Raw genomic sequence first — 16,384 nt, 5'->3', positions numbered from 1 at the left:
TTTCTAACAACCACAAATTTTAAAATTAGCCTTTGATACTTATACGGAATGGATCTTAAAAAGAGGTAAAAACCAAAAAGATTCAAATCAGAAACTGAATATAAAATCACGTTTCACAACAGCTTCAGATTTATAAACTGGAACATTTATTATTGTTCCGATTTTCACAATACACAAAAAAATATAGGAAAACTCAGGATCACTAAAAAAAGATAGGTATCAAGTTTTTGACTAACCAACAGACTTAACTTAAACACTAAATGATCAAAAAACAAGAAATTGTACAACATAAAAAGACCTCTTGCCATATCATCCAAAAACGTACGCTCTTCGATAACTAACACAGTAATATTCAATCACTGGACATCAGACTGATGAGTTGCCACCAGATAACGACAACAAAATTGTTTAGTCCAAAGAGCAAACCGTGAACTACATGAAGAAATATTTCCTTCAGGAACAAAAGAAAAACCATACAACTCCAATCATCTCGACTTCGCAACCAACCAAGACAAGATAACAAAGTCCTTATTGAACAATCGAAAACTTTGAAAAAAGCAGAAGTCCATGGCCGATCTAAAGAAAAATGAAAACACTAAAACCTGTCACACCGTCAAGATACCATTTCTATAGCAACTCCTCCTCAATATTTTTTATGAACCATAACACTTATCCATTTTCTATTTTTTGAAAAGTTAATTAGGTTACAAACAATTTTTAACCGAAATTGACTATCAACCAATTTTGAAAAACCTACATGAGTTTTTTATGTCGAGAACCCCTGAATTTATGCAGGCCGACATGCACCAATATCAGAACCATTGACACCAGCACATCAAACGCATCAATCAATGAACTAAAAAACGAACTAACGTACAACATTTAGCCAAAACATCCTCAAGACTTGAGCAGAGCACGACATCATAGTCAAGGCTAATCACAAGTAACAACAGTCGAAAGACAAATCATTCACCCACACCAACATTGAGACCGAGGAGTTCAGTTTGAAATTAGTTTAATATCCGAACCATCAATTTTGTCAACCCGAAAACAAGCAATATAGTTAATACCCCCACAACTCCGATTATAAATTCACCACAATATACAACACTACAACCAGTAGACTAATTAGGATCAACCCAACTTCTGAAAAAAAAACGAGAAAAACCGTTTAAATTCCGATAAATTCCCACAAATTTCCGTATTGTTTGCACTCAAAAACCCACACGGTGAATCGAATCAAACATAGTAAGCGACCCAATGCGCGTCTCATCCGGTACGACATCATCAGCTTTACCAAAAAAACTCTCCAACAACCTCAATTGACAGTTGGGCACTATAACCTTTCTAATAATGACAGGATCTTCACAAAGATCCTGTATACAGGACCATAACATCCAAACACTATCCCAAAAAAATTAAATTTTTAAATTCGAAATAACACTAAAACTAAATAAACTCACAAATCTCTACTACCACTGTTTCAACCAGATATATACGGCAGATATACCGGAAAAAAAATTGGTTACTTAATTTCTGACAATCAATTTTCAGGGTTATCTTACATAAGTATCTTTTAACACTTATTTTTAATTATCTTACCTCTTATCTCTTTTAGCACCAACATTTAACGAGAATCTACCTCCATGAACATTACTACAAGACCTACTGCTAACAAAATAACATTGCGAAGATAATTGACAAAAAAAACCGTCGCACAAATGTAGAAAAATTCAGCTGACTCAATGCGAATCAGAACCTTAAACAAAAGAAGCAACAACTGATATTGCAACACTTAACTCCAAAACCCGTGCTAAAACCTGTAGGCAAAAGAAATTTACAGGAAAACTCTCCTCAATTAAATTTCATTGTTGACAAGTTTCCAGCGGAAACAAAAGCAGTCTAGTAAACGAATCATAGTACCAGGGTAATTTTGAACGCTTTTTATGCCCTCACCCTGAAGATTGCAAAAAAGAACTGAAACGTGTAGGTTTAATGAAAAATAAAGATTACAGTTGAACGCTTGTAAAATTTCATTTTTTTCTCAGACTCAGCGCATCAACATTCATATGAACAAATTGAACGTCAAGTTCGTTTTGACGATACACAACTTTTCATGGCGCAAATGGATGACTAGATTTTTTATCTCCACAATAAAAATTGTATACCTCATATCGGCAAAGTGATACATCTAATTGAAAAGCCAGCACAAAAAACACAGGATACAAGAAAAAATGTTTTTGATGTGAAAAGGCAGCAAATTTAAGTTTAACTTACACGAGGTACAAGAAAACACAATATAGCAAAGATTTCGTCATTTGAAAGCACTATTTAAAAACCATTTTTCCGGAATTTTAGTTGAGTACGAAAAAAGATTTGATATGAAAAAAAGAGAGTAATAGAAGAGTGAGGGAGAGTGGGGGAGGGGGTGGGTGGGGACTCCATGTATTAAGATAGGGAATAGAGAATCTGGTCTCCAAGCAATGTATTAAGATAAGGAACAGATTTCCTAAGTATCAAGATAGGGAATAGGTTTCCTAATGTATTGAGATATGGAATGCTAGGGTTTCAGTGTAATAGTAGGTTTCGGCCCACGATTTTTTTGCAGCTCAATTTTACCTTTATTTGCGTTTCTTCGCTAACTCCTACAATTTAGATGTTTTGAATATTGTTTTATATGTTTGAAACTATGAGAAAATTATCTGAAGCTAAACTGAAACCTAACGAAACTTCGAGAAAAAAATCATGTGCAAGAAGAAAATTATTATCAAAAGAAGAAGTATTTAAATAACTGCTTCGTATAATCATTTTACTACAAGTTTACAGTTAGTTAAGCAATACTGAATTAAATGCTAATTAACTATCAGTTATTTACAAGTTCAAAGGTTTTGTCTGCAATCTGTTGTCCTGAACTTATCTTTTCGGGTAAAAGTAACTCAATCCCTTCTTTGTTTGCTCGTATGTAGCAAGCATATGATTAATGGTTCTAAATCCCCTGTTTGTTGAAATCAAGTTGATTTCTCCGTCGCGTATTTTCCTGTATTTTTTCATAGGACTAACACCGGATTCCTGTAGAATTTTTTTATTCGATTGCTTTGCTGCTAAGTTTTACTTGTCTGATTTGTAGTGTATAAGTCAAATTATAGTAAGTCATGCTACATAAACACAGCATCTCCGTACACCTAAATTCTCTTTTAAACAGTCCAGGCTCTCTCTTATTGTGTTTCTTGTTAATGCTACAACATGTTTGTGGAAAAAAATGATTTTGAATCCGCTCTAAATGAATCTCTGAAATCATTTTTTTTCAATTTTTCCCACATTTCCCCAATCATTTTTTTTCTCCGGACAAATGCAGTCATACAAATGTTCCTCAGCAAGAGCTAAATACAACAAATCTGTGTCAAAAATTGTAATAAAGTTCAAGCACTCTCAGCTTTGCAGAATGAAAAAATCCGACAATTATGGGTTCTCTGTGCTCAATTGTTGACTTTAGTAACTCAATCTCGCACAAATTTTTCTGAACAGTGTTCAATCGTTTGAAGAGTGTTTCATTAATTGCCTTGTGTGTTTTTTCTTCCATTAAGTACTTTGTGATCGTATGTCTCGATCTATATATTATCTGGTAGCCGTATGATGAATTACCTAAAAGTTTCATAGTCTCTGCTGCAACTATTGATAAAGGGTTCTCATTAACTTCACTTGTAGCATCAACAACTTGACTGGACAGAATTGTTGAAGCAATCTCGAGGGGAATACTGTACAGAGCGATAAACTTTTGTACACTGTGAGCCAAAATCCATACAGAAATGAAGAGAGGAGTAATAATAGAGCCATTTTCTAATTTGAAACTAGATATTAGCATTCGCTGGGGAAGTTTAAGAAGATAATTTTGGCATAATTTTGAACATATTCCCCGATAGAATCTAATCCAACTTCAGTGTTTCTGAAAACTGGAAAAAAATTGTGGAATTTTGCTTTCAGTTCATCTGGAACAACTAAGTCACACTGAATAAAGCCATACACGGATCGATCTTTTTTTTTCCAATAATTAATCAGTAGAGAAGGGTATTTGTAGGGAAAGATGGGTTGGTTATGATTCTTAATTTTTTTGTTCGTTTTAAAGCTTTGCACCCACTCACATTCCTATATCTCTTCGATTTTATATCCTCTTTTGCGAATACACTCACGTCTCAAGTCATCCATCTCTCTCCTTTTGTTTCCTCTCTCTATATCTTTATTCCTCAGTGAGTGGCGAGTCTCCTGGTAGGGACAGAAGTTGTAAGAGCATCCGATAGCTTCAAACACCGTTTTTTAGTTACTGCAATATCCATCTAAATTGAAACAGTCAATTTTCTATTGATTTTCAGTTGTGTGGAAGCTCCCAATTCTGCATTCTGGTGTTTTTTCTTGGTAATAGGACATGACCATTATCTCAAATTGCGAGATCGGTTATGTCTAGTCTTGAATTTTATGCATATTTTCTATTTTTCGAAAAGTTAATTAGGTTAAAAACAATTTTGAACCGAAATTGACTACCAACCAATTATGAAAAACCTACATGAGTTTTTTATGCCTAAAACCTCTGCATTTATGCAGGCCGACATGCATGCACCAATATCAGAATCATTGACACCAGCACATCAAACGCATCATTCAGTGAATTAAAAAACGAACTAACGTACAACATTTAGCCAACACTTCCTCAAGACTTGAGCAGAGCAAGACATCATAGTCAAGCCTAATCACAGGGAACAACAGTCGAAAGACAAATCATTCACCCACACCAACATTGAGACCCAGGAGTTCAGTTTGACATTAGTTTAATATCCGAACCATCAATTTTGTGAACACGAAAACAAGCAATATCGTTAATACCCCCACAACTACGATTATTAATTCACCACAATATACAACACTACAACCAGTAGACTAATTAGGATCAACCCCAACTTCTGAAAAAAAAAACGAGAAAAACCGTTTAAATTCCGATAAATTCCCACAAATTTCCGTATTGGTTGCACTCAAAAACCCACACGGTGAATCGAATCAAACATAGTAAACGACCCAATGCGCGTCTCATCCGGTACGACATCATCAGCTTTACCAGAAAAACTCTCCAACATCCTCAATTGACAGTTGGGCACTACAACCTTTCTAATAATGACAGGATCTTCACAAAGATATACAGGACCATAACATCCAAACACTATCCCGAAAAAAATTAAATTTTTAAATTCGAAATAACATTAAAACTAAATAAACTCACAAATCTCTACTACCACTGTCTCAACCAGATTTATACGGCAGATAACCCGAAAAAAAATGGTTACTTAATTTCTTACAATCAATTTTCAGGGTTATTTTACACAAGTATCTTTTAACACTTATTTTTAATTATCTTACCTCTTATCTCTTTTAGAACCAACATTTAACGAGAATCTACCTCCACGAACATTACTACAAAACCTACTACATACAAAATGTGATTGCGAATATAATTGACAAAAAAACCATCGCACAAATACAGAAAAATTCAACTGACTCAATGCGAATCAGAACCTTAAGCAAAAGAAGCAACAGTTGATATTGAAACACTTAACTCCAAAACCCGAAAACCAGAAAAACTCTCCAACATCCTCTATAACAAGTTTATGGACACTAAACACTTTAGCAACATATTTACAACAAAACCTAAATACTAGATATCAAGAATCGCAAAACACCAATGAACCATTATGATTCAATTGGATCAATTTAAGCACCTCCTTCATTGTTCAGACCAGATTTAGATTGCAATCGAATTGACAGTTGGGCACTACAACCTTTCTAATAATGACAGGACCTTCACAAAGATATACAGGACCATAACATCCAAACACTATCCCAAAAAAAATAATATTTTAAATTGAAATAACATTAAAACTAAATAAACTCACAAATCTCTACTGCCACTGCTTCAACCAGATATATGCGACAGATATACCGAAAAAAAATTGGTTACTCAATTTTTTACAATCAATTATCAGGGTTATTTTACACAAGTATCTTTTAACACTTATTTTTAATTATCTTACCTTTTAGCTCTTTTAGAACCAACAGTTAACGAGAACCTACCTCCACAAACATTACTACAAGACCTACTACTAACAAAATGTGATTGCGAAGATAATTGACAAAAAAACCATCGCACAAATACAGAAAAAATCAACTGACTCAATGCGAATTAGAACCTTAAGCAAAAGAAGCAACAATTGATTTTGCAACACTTAACTCCAAAACCCGTGCTAAAACATGTAGGCAAGAGAAATTTACAGGAAAACTCTCCTAATTTAAATTTCATTTTGACAAGTTTCCAGCGGAAACAAAAGCAGTCTAGAAAACGAATCATAGTACCAGGGTAATTTTGAACGCTTTTTATGTCCTCACCCTGAAGATTGCAAAAAAGAACTGAAACGTGTAGGTTTAATGAAAAATAAAGATTACAGTTGATCGCTTGTAAAATTTCAATTTTTTCTCAGACTCAGCGCATCAACATTCACATGAACAAATTGAAAATCAAATACGATTTGACGATACACAAGCTTTCATGGCGCAAATGGATGACTAGTTTTTTAACTCCACTATAAAAATTGGATACCTCATATCGGCAAAATGTTCCATCTAATTGAAAAGCCAGCACGAAAAAAAAGGATACAAGAGAAAATGTCTTTTGATGTGAAAAACGCAACAAATTTAAGTTTAACTTACACGAGGTACAAGAAAACACAATATAGCAAAGATTTCGTCATTAGAAAGCACTATTTAAAAACCTTTATTCCGCAATTTTAGTTGAGTACAAAAAAAGATTTGATATGAAAAAAGGAGAGTACTAGAAGAGTGAGGTAGAGTGGGTGGAGGGGTGGGTGGGGACTCCATGTATTAAGATAGGGAATAGAGAATCTGGTCTCCAAGCAATGTATTAAGATAAGGAACAGATTTCCTAAGTATCAAGATAGGGAATAGGTTTCCTAATGTATTGAGATATGGAATGCTAGGGTTTCAGTGTAATAGTAGGTTTCGGCCCACGATTTTTTTGCAGCTCAATTTTACCTTTATTTGCGTTTCTTCGCTAACTTCTACAATTTAGATGTTTTGAATTTTGTTTTATATGTTTGAAACTATGAGAAAACTATCTGAAGCTAAACTGAAACCTAACGAAACTTCGAGAAAAAAATCATGTGCAAGAAAAAAGTTATTATCAAAAGAAGAAGTATTTAAATCACTGCTTCGTATAATCATTTTACTACAAGTTTACAGTTAGTTAAGCAATACTGAATTAAATGCTAATTAACTATCAGTTATTTACAAGTTCAAAGGTTTTGTCTGCAATCTGTTGTCCTGAACTTATCTTTTCGGGTGAAAGTAACTCAATCCCTTCTTTGTTTGCTCGTATGTAGCAACCATATGATTAAAGGTTCTAAATCCTCTGTTTGTTGAAGTCAAGTTGATGTCTCCGTCGCGTATTTTCCTGAATTGTTTTATAGGACTAACACCGGACTCCTCTAGAATTTTTTTAAATCAATTGCTTTGCTGCTAAGATTTACTTGTCTGATTTGTAGTGTACAAATCATTTCATAAAAAAGTCTTGCTACATAAACACAGCATCTCCGTACACCTAAATTCTCCTTCAAACAGTCCAGGCTCTCTCTTATTGAGTTTATTGTTAATGCTACAACTTGTTTGTGGAAAAAAAGTGATTTTGAATCCGCTCTAAATGAATCTCTGAAATCGTTTTTTTTTAATTTTTCCCAAATTTTCCCAATCATTTTTTTTTCACGGACAAATGCAGTCAGACAAATGTTCCTCAGCAAGAGCTAAATACAACAAATCTCTGTCCATTTCTTCTTTCTCAGTTGTTTTGATATCACAAAAGTTTTCACAAAAATTGTAATAAAGTTCAAGCAGTCTCAGCTTTGCAGAATGAAAAAATCTGACAATTATGGGTTCTTTGTGCTCATCTGTTGACTCTAGTAACTCAATCTCGCACAAATTTTTCTGAACAGTGTTCAATCGTTTGAAGAGTGTTTCATTAATTGCCTTGTTTGTTTTTTCTTCCATAAAGTACTTTGTGACCGTATGTCTCGATCTATATATTATCTGGTAGCCGTAGGATGAATTACCTAAACAATTCATAGTCTCTGCTGCAACTCTTGATAAAGGGTTTTCATTAACTTCACTTCTAGCATCAACAACTGACTGGACAGAAATGTTGAAGCTAATTCGAGGGGAATACTGTACAGAGCGATAAAACTTTGAACGCCAAAATCCATACAGAAATGAAGAGAGGAGTAATAATAGAGCCATTTTCTAATTTGAAACTAGATACTAGCATTCGCTGGAGAAGTTTAAGAAGATCATTTTGGCATAATTTTGAACATATTCCCCGATAGAATCTAATCCAACTTCAGTGTTTCTGAAAACTGGAAAAAAATTGTGGAATTTTGCTTTCAGTTCATCTGGAACAACTAAGTCACACTGAATAAAGCCATAAAGGGATCGTTCTTTTTTTTTTCTTCCAATAATTAATCAGTAGAGAAGGGTCTTTGTAGAGAAAGTTGGGTTGGTTATGATTCTTAATTTTTTCGTTCGTTTTAACGCTTTGCCACCACTCACATTCCTATATCTCTTCGATTTTATATCCTCTTTCGCGAATACACTCACGTCTCAAGTCATCCATCTCTCTACTTTTGTTTCCTCTATCAATATATTTATCGCTCAGAGATGGGCGAGTCTTCTGGTAGGGACAGAAGTTGTAAGAGCATCGGATAGCTTCAAACACTGTTTTTTAGTTACTTCAGTATTCATCTAAATTGAAACAGTGAATTTTCTATTAATTTTTAGTTGTGTGGAAGCTCCCAATTCTGCATTCTGGTGTTTTTTCTTGGTAATGGGACATGACCATGTTCTCAAAATTGCGAGATCGGTTATGTCTAGTCTTGAATTTGATGCATATCGGAATCAAAGTCCCATTTTGTGTACAATCCTGTTGGCATGACACATTGAATAGGGATAGAGCTGGCTCGCATCAATTCCAAAGATTCAAATGCAGCCAATTGATGAATCCCGTGTTTCAATCATCCGCAACAGCTTTACTTGTAAACACAATTGATCGTGCATCCGTCATATCCTCTCTAGTTTTCTTGCACAAATCTCTATTACTTTCACAAAATGTGTAGAATTTTTCATTGGTTCATTTGTGCAGACAAATGTTTGCCAGATTTGGAAGAGTAAATCCAAGTTTTTGTAGAATTTTTTTTCTGATGATAAAATTGAACCGTTTTTTGAATTATTTCAAGGGTTGGAGCACCATCCTTGTTGTTGTAGGATACTCCACAAAAAAAATTCTTCGGGTATGTGGATGACATTGCTAGAACAGTCAGACGTGAGCCGAGTTGCTTTCTGGATGCCGCCAATTCTCTTCGTCCAAGTCTGCAGTTCACTCTTGAGGAAATTATCCGAGGGGAATATTCCGTTCCTGGATTTGAACATAAATGTATCGCAGGATAGATGTGTAACCTGTAATTAATATCAAAAGCCATCAGGTACTGGAACTATACTGATTTATGGAAGCTGCACTCATAGTCAGTATAAGCTTAGTGTTATTCAAAAAACTGTACACAGCGACTTTAGGAACACATCTACCTGGGAGCAATTTGGTAAGGCTATGAAATTTGAAAGCGCGCAATAGCTAACAATTTAGTAACCTGAAAATTGGTCCGCAAAGGTGGCGGCAGACATCCTGTGCAAAATCATCGATGATAAGGGCAAGCCCTTGATAGTGAGAGGAATTCGTCAACTCAATCACCAAAAGATGTGAAGCCACTGATGCTGATGAGTTAATATAGAGGTAATCAAAGTCAAAATTTTGCAAGCTGATTACGAAATTTAACCAACGTTCAAGTGGTTTTCACCACTAGAAAACTCAAAACATGTTTACCATCACTGAAGTCAGCATTTTCTAATGAACTCAAGTCAAGGGTGGTTTATAAAGTTTCCTCAATGTATGCACTTCCATCTATGCGGGGCAAAGTGTATCGACATATGACCACTAGAATTGAGGAAGGTAAGAAAACAGACTCACAGGTAGGCCTCCAACTTCAGCAATGTAGTCTTGAGGGACAAAGCGCAGATCTTATTTGAGAAATTATAAAACAAAACTGTTAACACTAGAGGAAAAACATATCAGGAACACGCGCGATGAGTATAGAAGCAGAGAGTCAACAGAATTAAAATTAAGATGTTTTACCCTGAAAATTTTGTAGTCAGAGATTGTAGACCAAACAGCTAACACTCATAAGCTACCGACACTAGATGTTTTGCAAATTTGAAAAGAGAGGCCGCGGATCAACACAGGATTAATTCAAGAGCCGTGAATTAACAGTAAAAATATGGCGTATTCATCAGATGGCTAAAATACATGTCAGAATCAAAAATTTCCCAAATCGAAATTTTATAACCATGAAAGAACAAAAAACTAAAAAATCTCAAAATTTACAGGAAAATGTTCTTAATGATTACGTAATTAATATTGTAATTACAGTTGTTTGAATTTGATTGGTCAAAAAGTTTCAGAGCATTTTTAGACATGTTTCTCATTTTTCAGATCGTAGGATGAATTACCTAAACAATTCATAGTCTCTGCTGCAACTCTTGATAAAGGGTTTTCATTAACTTCACTTCTAGCATCAACAACTGACTGGACAGAAATGTTGAAGCTAATTCGAGGGGAATACTGTACAGAGCGATAAAACTTTGAACGCCAAAATCCATACAGAAATGAAGAGAGGAGTAATAATAGAGCCATTTTCTAATTTGAAACTAGATACTAGCATTCGCTGGAGAAGTTTAAGAAGATCATTTTGGCATAATTTTGAACATATTCCCCGATAGAATCTAATCCAACTTCAGTGTTTCTGAAAACTGGAAAAAAATTGTGGAATTTTGCTTTCAGTTCATCTGGAACAACTAAGTCACACTGAATAAAGCCATAAAGGGATCGTTCTTTTTTTTTCTTCCAATAATTAATCAGTAGAGAAGGGTCTTTGTAGAGAAAGTTGGGTTGGTTATGATTCTTAATTTTTTCGTTCGTTTTAACGCTTTGCCACCACTCACAATCCTATATCTCTTCGATTTTATATCCTCTTTCGCGAATACACTCACGTCTCAAGTCATCCATCTCTCTACTTTTGTTTCCTCTATCAATATATTTATCGCTCAGAGATGGGCGAGTCTTCTGGTAGGGACAGAAGTTGTAAGAGCATCGGATAGCTTCAAACACTGTTTTTTAGTTACTTCAGTATTCATCTAAATTGAAACAGTGAATTTTCTATTAATTTTTAGTTGTGTGGAAGCTCCCAATTCTGCATTCTGGTGTTTTTTCTTGGTAATGGGACATGACCATGTTCTCAAAATTGCGAGATCGGTTATGTCTAGTCTTGAATTTGATGCATATCGGAATCAAAGTCCCATTTTGTGTACAATCCTGTTGGCATGACACATTGAATAGGGATAGAGCTGGCTCGCATCAATTCCAAAGATTCGAATGCAGCCAATTGATGAATCCCGTGTTTCAATCATCCGCAACAGCTTTACTTGTAAACACAATTGATCGTGCATCCGTCATATCCTCTCTAGTTTTCTTGCACAAATCTCTATTACTTTCACAAAATGTGTAGAATTTTTCATTGGTTCATTTGTGCAGACAAATGTTTGCCAGATTTGGAAGAGTAAATCCAAGTTTTTGTAGAATTTTTTTTCTGATGATAAAATTGAACCGTTTTTTGAATTATTTCAAGGGTTGGAGCACCATCCTTGTTGTTGTAGGATACTCCACAAAAAAAATTCTTCGGGTATGTGGATGACATTGCTAGAACAGTCAGACGTGAGCCGAGTTGCTTTCTGGATGCCGCCAATTCTCTTCGTCCAAGTCTGCAGTTCACTCTTGAGGAAATTATCCGAGGGGAATATTCCGTTCCTGGATTTGAACATAAATGTATCGCAGGATAGATGTGTAACCTGTAATTAATATCAAAAGCCATCAGGTACTGGAACTATACTGATTTATGGAAGCTGCACTCATAGTCAGTATAAGCTTAGTGTTATTCAAAAAACTGTACACAGCGACTTTAGGAACACATCTACCTGGGAGCAATTTGGTAAGGCTATGACATTTGAAAGCGCGCAATAGCTAACAATTTAGTAACCTGAAAATTGGTCCGCAAAGGTGGCGGCAGACATCCTGTGCAAAATCATCGATGATAAGGGCAAGCCCTTGATAGTGAGAGGAATTCGTCAACTCAATCACCAAAAAATGTGAAGCCACTGATGCTGATGATTTAATATAGAGGTAATCAAAGTCAAAATTTTGCAAGCTGATTACGAAATTTAACCAACGTTCAAGTGGTTTTCACCACTAGAAAACTCAAAACATGTTTACCATCACTGAAGTCAGCATTTTCTAATGAACTCAAGTCAAGGGTGGTTTATAAAGTTTCCTCAATGGATGCACTTCCATCTATGCGGGGCAAAGTGTATCGACATATGACCACTAGAATTGAGGAAGGTAAGAAAACAGACTCACAGGTAGGCCTCCAACTTCAGCAATGTAGTCTTGAGGGACAAAGCGCAGATCTTATTTGAGAAATTATAAAACAAAACTGTTAACACTAGAGGAAAAACATATCAGGAACACGCGCGATGAGTATAGAAGCAGAGAGTCAACAGAATTAAAATTAAGATGTTTTACCCTGAAAATTTTGTAGTCAGAGATTGTAGACCAAACAGCTAACACTCATAAGCTACCGACACTAGATGTTTTGCAAATTTGAAAAGAGAGGCCGCGGATCAACACAGGATTAATTCAAGAGCCGTGAATTAACAGTAAAAATATGGCGTATTCATCAGATGGCTAAAATACATGTCAGAATCAAAAATTTCCCAAATCGAAATTTTATAACCATGAAAGAACAAAAAACTAAAAAATCTCAAAATTTACAGGAAAATGTTCTTAATGATTACGTAATTAATATTGTAATTACAGTTGTTTGAATTTGATTGGTCAAAAAGTTTCAGAACATTTTTAGACATGTTTCTCATTTTTCAGATCTTTGATAGTTTTGTAAATAACGTAAAAATATTTAATCCTGATTGTGCACAAGAAATGCGAAGAAGTTTTAATTAATAATTTATAAATAATTTTAAATTTCTTTTATTCTGAGAATGTAGTTCCGAATTGTTTGGTTTTTTGTTTAAAAAGTTATTTTTTGAATCGAAACTATGACTCAGAAACTTCCAGACAAAATAATTAGAAATTTTAAAAATGTTTTGAGAGGAAGATATTTTTAGTTTTAAAAAAGTAGGTTTCAAACGTTTTCGCAACTATGCGCTTTGTCAGGACTTTTACAATAACTATTAGACAATGCCTATCCTATACAAATTAAATTTTCAATAAAAAATATAAGGGAAAAGTAAATAAAAGATTTCCGCCATTGTTGTGATAAACTTATTAAAAAGATTTGATATGGGAGGAAGACGATCCAAGCAGAAGAATGCGAAAAACCTCAAGGATGACTGCCTGAAGTGCGACAAAACAACGGAACATCTTTTGGATGCGACTCTTGCGAATCCTGGTGTCATCTGGTATGCGTCAACCTGACGCAAAAAGAAGTCGAGGTTATGTCAAAAATACCTGCCCGTAAATGGCACTGTCCGACATGCCTACCTGCTGTTGAAACTAAACAAATTAATCTGCTGTATCAAAATAAAATTCTTGAGCAGATTCAAAAAATAAAGCAAGCCGTTGTTGATAACGCGTGTGACATCTAAGTTTTTTCACATACCAATCAAGATATCGAATCAACAGGTCAAAGAGCGGCGCCATAGCACGACTTTGTTAGCAAACGATTGCGTTTTAAAGGTGTCACAGAAAGCACAACGAAAGAGGCTTTTCAAAGACAAATGGATGAGCAAAACTTGGTCCAAACCCTGCTTCACTCTCTGGACCTCAAGGTGCCTGTTGTGAATATTACAAGGTTGGGACGATATAGCGCCGACAGAAAAAGGACAACTATTGTTGAATTTAATTGCAACTGAGACGCCGAGTTAGTTTTCCACAAAGCTAATGCTTTCAAACTCTACAACACATCAGGTGTATTCGTAAGCAAAAACTTGACAACAGACGAACAAAAACTAGAAAATCAGGCACTGAAAGGGAGATTTGAACTGATTAAAAGTGACGTTGACGAATTCACGCCTTCAACGAGATGGAACATTTATATCAAACCTTTGACTAGCTCCAAAAAAAGTTAATATATGTTAGATCACAAAAAAAACCACACTGCGTTGAGCGTCTAGCTGCTGATATAATTGCAACTGATATTGATTTCCGTTTTGTTACTGAAACATGGCTCAATTCAGAATTACACAACAGTTTTTTCAAAATCGATGTCTACAGTGTTTTTCGGTCTGACAGGACGACAAGAAGTTCTTGCAAGTAAATTGGTGGTGTCGTAGTTGTATATTACTGAGATGGATTCAGAGTATGCCAGTAGTAGATGTTGGAGGTGATCAGGGGGAGGTGGAAGACCCCCATGTTTTAAGATAAGGAATAGAGCAGCCGGTCTTCCGGCTATGTAATAACGTTGGGCATAGAGTTTACAATGAAATAAGATAGGGAATACCGAAGGTTTTATGGTTTGTGTGATGGTAAAATAATGGTAAGAAAAACGAATTTTCTTTTGGTTCTTGAGTAGAAATGTCTAGTTTTTCGCAAAAATTTGACGCGTATTATCTAATTTGTAAAAAGCAAAGGTTAATTACGTGTAGATTGTGTAAGGAAGGACTTTTATTTAGTTTTTTGATACATGGTAAATCAGTGGTAAATAATAAAAGCTTCAAAAACGCGATAAGATTTGTTATTTTTTGATCTAATAAAAATTTATTGGAAACTTTTACTTTCTATCTATTTGAATCTATTTTGAAACCTACTGAAACTTCAAATAAAGTCAAATTTGAGAAAAAAAATTAAATTACAAAGAAATTATATAAATCACTGCATCGTATTTGAAATTTACCGCAACTTTATAATAAAACACCATTAAAATACTGCATTGTACTAAAAATGAATACATTGCATTCATCTCCAAAAACTAATAATAAGTTCGATGGTTTTGTTTGAATTCCATCATCTTGAACTTGTCTTTTTTTAGATAAAATTAACTTAGTCCTTTTTTTGCTCATATAAGGCAACCATGTGGTTTACCGTTCTGAATCCTCTATTTGTAGATGTCAGGGTGATTGCTTCATCGAGTACTCTCCTGTAGTTTGACATGGGACCGTGTCCAGAATCTTCTAGGACCCGTTTGCTAAATCCTTTGCTGCTAAATTTGAATTTATCTGACTTGTTGTCATAGCAGCAATATGTCTTGCTACACAAACAGAGCATTTCTGTTCATCTAAATTCTTCTTTAAAAAGTCCCGGCTCCCGTTTATCATACTTTTTATGCGTACTGCAACACGTTCGAGGTAAGAAATTAGATTTTGCATCCGCCTTGAAAGAGTCTCTGCAGTCATTTTCCCACATTTTTTCCCAAGCAGCTCTCTTATCTGGTTTGATACAGTCGTATAAATTTTCTTCAGCAAGGGCTAAAATAAGCGAGTCTGTGTCCATCTCTAACTCTTCAAATTTGGTTACATCACAGAATTCGTCAAAGAAGTTATAGTAGAGCTCCAACACTTTCAGTTTTGCATTCTGAAGTATAAAAAAAACCAACAATGATGGGTTCTCGGTGCTCAATGGTTGATTTCAACAACTCCACCTCATATAAGTCCTTCTCAACTGTGTTAAGTCTTTCAAACAGTGGTTCATTGGTTGCCTTATGAGTTTTTTCGTCGTTCAGATATTTTGAATTGTATGCCTGGATCTATCCATGATCTGATATCCATACGAAGAATTACACAAAATTTTCATTGTTTCTGCTAAAATTCCTGGCAAAAGGTTTTCATCTCCTTCTCTTCTAGCATCAACCACTGAATGAACAAAATTATTAAAGCCTTTCCGTGGAGTATACTGAACAGAACGGTAAACTTTGGTGCACTGCAAGCCAAGTTCCAAATTAAAGTTGAACAGAGGAGTTATTACTGTTCCATTTTCCAGCTTGAAACTAGATATCAGCATTTTTTGAGGATGTTTTAGCATTTCATTTTCAATTTCATGATTCTATATGTAATCTCCGATATCATTTCTTCCAACCTCAGTATTTTTGAAAATTGGAGGAAAATTCGCAAATTTAGATTTCAGTTCATCTGGAACAACTAAGTCGCACTGAACATAGCCAAAAAGAGATCT

The 16,384-nt window shown here is 34.9% G+C and overlaps 3 protein-coding genes across 3 annotated transcripts in view; 2 read left to right on the top strand and 1 right to left on the bottom strand.

The window, feature by feature from the left end:
* LOC134853265 (tumor protein p63-regulated gene 1-like protein) overlaps nucleotides 1–16,384 on the top strand; it is a 429,513-nt gene that overhangs the window by 87,795 nt on the left and 325,334 nt on the right. The gene's annotated exons all lie outside the window — the stretch shown is intronic.
* LOC134853548 (tumor protein p63-regulated gene 1-like protein) overlaps nucleotides 1–16,384 on the bottom strand; it is a 454,277-nt gene that overhangs the window by 133,248 nt on the left and 304,645 nt on the right. The gene's annotated exons all lie outside the window — the stretch shown is intronic.
* The window catches only part of LOC134853267 (dynein regulatory complex protein 9-like), a 244,120-nt gene continuing 241,264 nt past the window's right edge, over nucleotides 13,529–16,384 (top strand). Inside the window, exon 1 of the mRNA XM_063869242.1 lies at nucleotides 13,529–13,548. The gene's annotated coding sequence lies outside the window, so the exon portion shown is untranslated. The remainder of the gene's footprint in view (nucleotides 13,549–16,384) is intronic.

Source organism: Symsagittifera roscoffensis, chromosome 8 (genome assembly GCF_963678635.1).
Source record: "Symsagittifera roscoffensis chromosome 8, txSymRosc1.1, whole genome shotgun sequence".
NCBI lineage: Eukaryota > Metazoa > Xenacoelomorpha > Acoela > Convolutidae > Symsagittifera > Symsagittifera roscoffensis.
Note: the sequence above shows the minus strand (reverse complement) of the source record. Positions and strands in the feature narration are given on the sequence as shown.